The sequence below is a fragment of the Scylla paramamosain genome, chromosome 33 (genome assembly GCF_035594125.1).
Source record: "Scylla paramamosain isolate STU-SP2022 chromosome 33, ASM3559412v1, whole genome shotgun sequence".
NCBI lineage: Eukaryota > Metazoa > Arthropoda > Malacostraca > Decapoda > Portunidae > Scylla > Scylla paramamosain.
Genome location: NC_087183.1, coordinates 7738868 through 7744867, shown reverse-complemented (window position 1 = coordinate 7744867; position 6000 = coordinate 7738868). Strand labels below are relative to the sequence as shown.

The 6000-nt window shown below is 44.1% G+C and overlaps 1 protein-coding gene and 1 non-coding gene across 3 annotated transcripts in view; one reads left to right on the top strand and one right to left on the bottom strand.

The window, feature by feature from the left end:
- LOC135089583 (zwei Ig domain protein zig-8-like) overlaps nt 1–6000 on the top strand; it is a 53113-nt gene that overhangs the window by 22516 nt on the left and 24597 nt on the right. The window lies entirely within an intron of this gene.
- Trnag-gcc (transfer RNA glycine (anticodon GCC)) lies at nt 692–762 on the bottom strand. The gene has a single exon. It is a non-coding gene; the product is annotated as a tRNA-Gly (tRNA).

Below are 6000 nucleotides of genomic sequence, written 5' to 3'. Positions count from 1 at the left end.
TAAGATAAATAAATAACAAAATGAATCTGTAAGTAAACAAATCAGTAAATAAAATGAAGTAAAAGTAAACAAGGAAGGAGAAACAAAATAAACAAAAGTAGACAGGAACAGCTTACTCCTTCCTTAACCCTTTCACTCCCTAATGTTCTTTCTACACCCAAGTGGACACCTAAGGCAGCCGGGAGAGGTGCGCCTATTACACCTTATTACAGCCTATTACACCCTTTTAGCCCGCATGTTAAAAGGTGCTCCCTCATGAAGGAAACGGAAATGAAGCGCCGTGGCAAAGCGCCAAGATAGCATGTGTAACTAGTCTCTCTCTCTCTCTCTCTCTCTCTCTCTCTCTCTCTCTCTCTCTCTCTCTCTCTCTCTCTCTCTCTCTCTCTCTCTCTCTCTGCGTGTTTGTAAATTCTAGGCAATCATTCGTATATTTCTTAATAAAAAAAAAAAATCATTTATACACGTACACGAAAAATATGGAATTGATTTGTCTATATCAAAGGAGGAACATAGAAAAGGAAAAAAAAACAAACAGCAACAGACGTTTTGGCCCCTGCTAGGCTTTATGATGGAGAGAGAGAGAAAAAATAAATAAAAGGAGTTTGGACAAGACAGGTTCCCGTGAAAGGAAGATTGGGTGAGTGAGGTTCGGCCCCCGTTTACTTTTCGGTTCGTTCAAGTAAAAATTGCATGCATCGGCCGGGAATCGAACCCGGGCCTCCCGCGTGGCAGGCGAGAATTCTACCACTGAACCACCGATGCTATATAAGGTTGGGGAGGAAGAGATAGTGCCATTGGCGGTGGTCATATCAAGGTTTAAAATAAATAAATAAATAAATAAATAAAATAAAAAAGTATGTACAAATACCACAAGCAGAAAGAATAAGAAGAAAGAAAGAAAGAAAAAAAGGAAGAGATTTAGAAACGGAGGGAAAGTGTTGAAAGAAAAGTTTAGGTGAGGAGAAGAGAGAGGAAAAGTGAGGGCGAAGAAGAGGAAGAGTGAGGTAAGAGAAGGAAGAGGAAAAGGGAGGCAGAGAAGGAAGAAGAGGAAAAGTGAGATGGAGAAGGGAAAAAGGAAGAGAGAGGAAGATAAAAAGGAAGAAAAATGTTGAGGAAGAAGAAGAAGAGAAAGAAAAGTAAGGAGGGGATGAAAGAAGAGGAAAAGTGAGAAGAAGTAGTAAAGTGAAGAGAAGAAAGAAGAGGAAAAGGAGGAACAGAACACGCCATAACGCAAGACTCTTATCTTAATGTAACTTCCCTCCCTCCTCCTCCTCCTCCTCCTCCTCCTCCTCCTCCTCCTCCTCTACTCAATCTCTCCCGGTTACCCTCTTTTAATATTTCCTCGTGCTCAAGCATAACTCTTACCTCTCTCTCTCTCTCTCTCTCTCTCTCTCTCTCTCTCTCTCTCTCTCTCTCTCTCTCTCTCTCAATGGAATAACGGAATGGGGACTTTTTTCTTTATAGATAAATAAATAGCGCTTTCTCCTCCTCCTCCTCCTCCTCCTCCTCCTCAAACAACAGTGACTATTTATTAATCGTATTGCAACCACCACCACCACCACCATTACAACCACTATCATCATCAGTTACTCAAATCATCAATCCTTGCCTCCTTCCCTCCCTCCTTCGCCCCCCCCCCTCACCTGTCTCTCCGTCACTACCTGTAAGTCTTTGATAGTCTCTCCTCAGGAAATTACTTCGTTCGCTCTTCTTTCACAGTTTTAAACGAGGTCCCTCCTTCCCTCCCTCCCTCCCTCCATCCCCCTCCCTTCCCTCCCCCCTCTCCATCCCACTCTTTACTTCCCGTCTTTCCCTCTCCCTTTAAGCCATCATAAGGGAGAGTACATACAAAGGGAAGGTCGATGGTGATGGTGTGTGGGAGAGAGAGAGAGAGAGAGAGAGAGAGAGAGAGAGAGAGAGAGAGAGAGAGAGAGAGAGAGAGAGAGAGAGTGACAGCCTCTTATCTTATTTACACAAATTTTCCATTATAGTTTGTCGGTTATTTGCTCTCTCTCTCTCTCTCTCTCTCTCTCTCTCTCTCTCTCTCTCTCTCTCTCTCTCTCTCTCTCTCTCTCTGAAATTTCGGAAAAAAATGGTGAACATCAATACCACGTTTTCTGTTTGAGCGATTACTCCATTTTCTTTTCCTGTTACCACGCACAAAAAAAAGAGAGAAAATGGGATATGATATTTAACACCAGGTCCACCTCCTCCCCCCCCTCTCTCTCTCTCTCTCTCTCTCTCTCTCTCTCTCTCTCTCTCTCTCTCTCTCTCTCTCTGATGGCGCCCTGTCAGACACACGCCACTCAACATTTTACATCACTACGCCACGCCTTCTGCAGCCACGCCCATGTACTTCCCTTCGCGCCCTTCCCCACCCTTACGCCCATCGTCCAGCTCGGCCCCTCACGCCCACCCCAGCCCTCGCCCTTAGAAACGCACGCATCTCTCCTGCTGTCACATTTCTCAGGGATATTGAATTGTGTCCTCATTTCCCTTCGCCTGTTTCTTATTCACTTGTCCCTCCCATATATTTAACAGCTCTTTCCTACCTCTTCCATATATCTAAGGTGTTTTTTTTAGTCTCCTGAAAATTTAGCATCATTTTTTTTTCCCTTCCGTGTATTTTATGGTCTTTTCTACCTCTCCTATTACAATTAACATTTTATTTTTTTTGTATCCCAGATATTTATTCATTTTTTCTATTTCTTTGTTGTATTTAAAAGCCTTGTTTTTACTCTCTCTCATATTTTTTTGATAACTTTTGTCACTGATATTACTGACAGTGTTCTCTTTCTCTCCCTTAAGTTTATCAGCCTTCTCTATGGATCTGACATCTCTCTCTCTCTCTCTCTCTCTCTCTCTCTCTCTCTCTCTCTCTCTCTCTCTCTCTCTCTCTCTCTCATTAACATTCTTTTCTTTCTCTATCACACTTTTATCAGCTTTCTCTCTCTCTATCTCTCCCATAAATTTAGCATCCTTCTCTTTTTCTTCCAAACATTTAACGTACTTCTTTCCCATGTCTTTATCAACCCTCTCTGTTTCTCCCATACATTCAACTCCCATCTATCTCTCTTCCTCTATCATTCTCCTACGTCTTCCCGATACCACCACCGTTCTCATCACCTGTCCGGACCATCTCTCCCTGCCCTCGTCTGCCCCTCGAGTGCCTGTTTGTGTATTGCGTCATTGCTTTCCGATATCATACCTACCTCTTTCCATTCTCCTTCTCTAACCAATGAGTGCTAAACCGCTCCCCTCTCCCTTGTTCCGTCTGCTTGCCTCTCCCCGCTCTCCCTCTCTTCCTCTGTCTCTCCCCTTCATTCATCCGCTTACCCGCTTACGGCCCTATTCCTCAGACTCACCTCTCTCTCTCTCTCTCTCTCTCTCTCTCTCTCTCTCTCTCTCTCTCTCTCTCTCTCTCTCTCTCTCTCTCTCAAACTGTCATATTATATTTTCTGTCGTAGTACTGCCTTGTTATTTATCTAATGTTGACATGCTATATTCTCTCTCTCTCTCTCTCTCTCTCTCTCTCTCTCTCTCTCTCTCTCTCTCTCTCTCTCTCTCTCTGTATATGTATGGTTCTCATGCAACACACACTCTCGCGGTTCCCAGGCACAGCAGGGGCCTTGCAGCGTTATTGTGCCACTAACACCACACCAGTGTTTACTGCCACCAACATCACCAACGCCACCGCCACCGCCATTGCCTCCATTGCCACCACCACCACCACCACCAAGCACGTATTTTGAAACGTTCTGCTCTCTCACTATTTTCAGAGCCCACAGAGATGACTAGCCGGTTACTTAATGCTGTTTATTCCGTTAATAATGTAGAAATTTTATTAATCTGTCACTGCAACCATAAAAAAAAACCGTTAAACATCCATGTTCTCAATACTCTCTCGTTAGTAATATAGAGATCTTGTTAACCTGTCATTACAGTCATAGGAACACCCTTAAAACAGTGTAACTTCAACTGGAGCCCTTGAAAAGTAGTGGAGGTGCGCAAAAAAGTGTTTTACAATATCATACCACCACCACCACCACCATCATCACGATCGTCTCTCCTGCTTCCGCCATCACCACCACCACAACTATTATCGCCACTTCTGCTACCATTATCATTGCCATCGTCACCACCATTCACTCGCACAGTCATCATCATCATCACCATCACCACCAGTTAGCACCATCACCACCACTTTTGCAAATGAATGTCGCTGATTCGGCAGAGAGAGAGAGAGAGAGAGAGAGAGAGAGAGAGAGAGAGAGAGAGAGAGAGAGAGAGGGTAATGTTTTAGCTTGTACTAAACGGAAATATTAAAATGACCGGTTGAGGAAAGCTTTTATGATATAACTAGCTGCTCTCTCTCTCTCTCTCTCTCTCTCTCTCTCTCTCTCTCTCTCTCTCTCTCTCTCTCGGATAATTTAGTGGTAATTAGCATAAGTAAGGTTGCATTACATTAATCTGCCTTCTGGTTTGCAAAGGAGCCTTACTCTAAGCGACTCACTCTCACTCTCACACTCTCTCACTCTCACTGACGCACACTCACTAATGTTAAAACTCACTGCGGTACTATTTTTCTCTTAATATTTCTTCCTCCGTGAGTTCAGCTTTATCTTACTGCATTATATTTCCTCCTTTTTGTATAACTACTTCCTACAAATTGTTTCCGTGTTTTCGCTTGCGTGCGTGCGTGCGTGCGTGTGTGTGTGTGGAAGTAATATCGCAGTAAGACTAATGAAGATCTTGCTGTCTTCTTTTCATGGATTGGTTTGTGTGTGTGTGTGTGTGTGTGTGTGTTTAAAAATAACGTTGCAGTAAGACGAATGACAATCTTACTCTCTTATCTGTATGGACTGGTAGAGTTAAGAAAGATTCATGAGAGGGAGTGCCGCGCCAGACTCTCTCCTTCTCTCACTGGGCTGGGCGGGGCTGGGTCTACTCTCTCCACCACTCCCACCCGTTAGTCTGTCCTGTCACCGCTTTAACTATGCTGTCTCCACCTACCGGAAATTGAGAGAGAGAGAGAGAGAGAGAGAGAGAGAGAGAGAGAGAGAGAGAGAGACGTGTCCCCAAAGCCGAAGATATATTAGATTTGTTTCTCTAATAATGGGAGTTCGTGTGTGCCATCCTAAGACACAGCATACATCACATCGTTACTTGTTTAACTACATCAAGATGACTAAGCCCCGCCCCGCCCCGCCTCGCCACTCCCTCAGCACCGTGACTTGTCTCTTCCTCCACACATACTCACTGACGCAAAACAATGAAGAATAATTGAGGCGGTGATAAATATAATCTGACCGCATTCTTAAAAAGTTTCAGGGTTTCGTCTTGACTAATCTAACAGACTGCAGTGGAAGATCCTTGTGTTTTCAATAGTTTTTGTGTGTTTACAGGGATAGTTTAGCAAGTATTCTGCACCATCAATAAGAAAAACATCCATGAAATCTAAGCTAGTCACCTTTTCGGCCTTCACAAATGAGCGTCGTCAGAGTGCAGCGTTCCTAAATGTGGGACAAGGTTTGTAGTTTTTGAAAAAAATCAGAGGACACATCAAATTTGCCTGAAGCTTGTCAAATTCCTCTCTGTTCTGTGCATTGTAGCGTTGTAAGCACCTCATTTTTCAATCCCGAAATTCTCTGTGCCTGGCTTCACGCACAGGGAAAGCCGCACCACTGCACTGCCTTACAAAGGAAACAATGCGTGTGACACCTGACGTTCTCGCACATTTTTTTGCTTCACACTAATCCAAACCTGTCGTCTCTTATGCTGTGTGTTGGTGTCTTCATTACGTCACCGGATCTCTGTGACATCTTCCCTCCTCCTCCTTCTGCTCCTCCTCCTGCTCCTTCTCCTGCTCCTTCTCCCCTCTCACGTTTTCCTTATCCAAGACCCATTTGTCTTAAGTCCATTACAGCCACTATACTCGCCTTTCCTTCCTCAGTCCTTTCCTTCCTCCCTTCCTCCAGTCCCTCCATAACCTTCTACGTT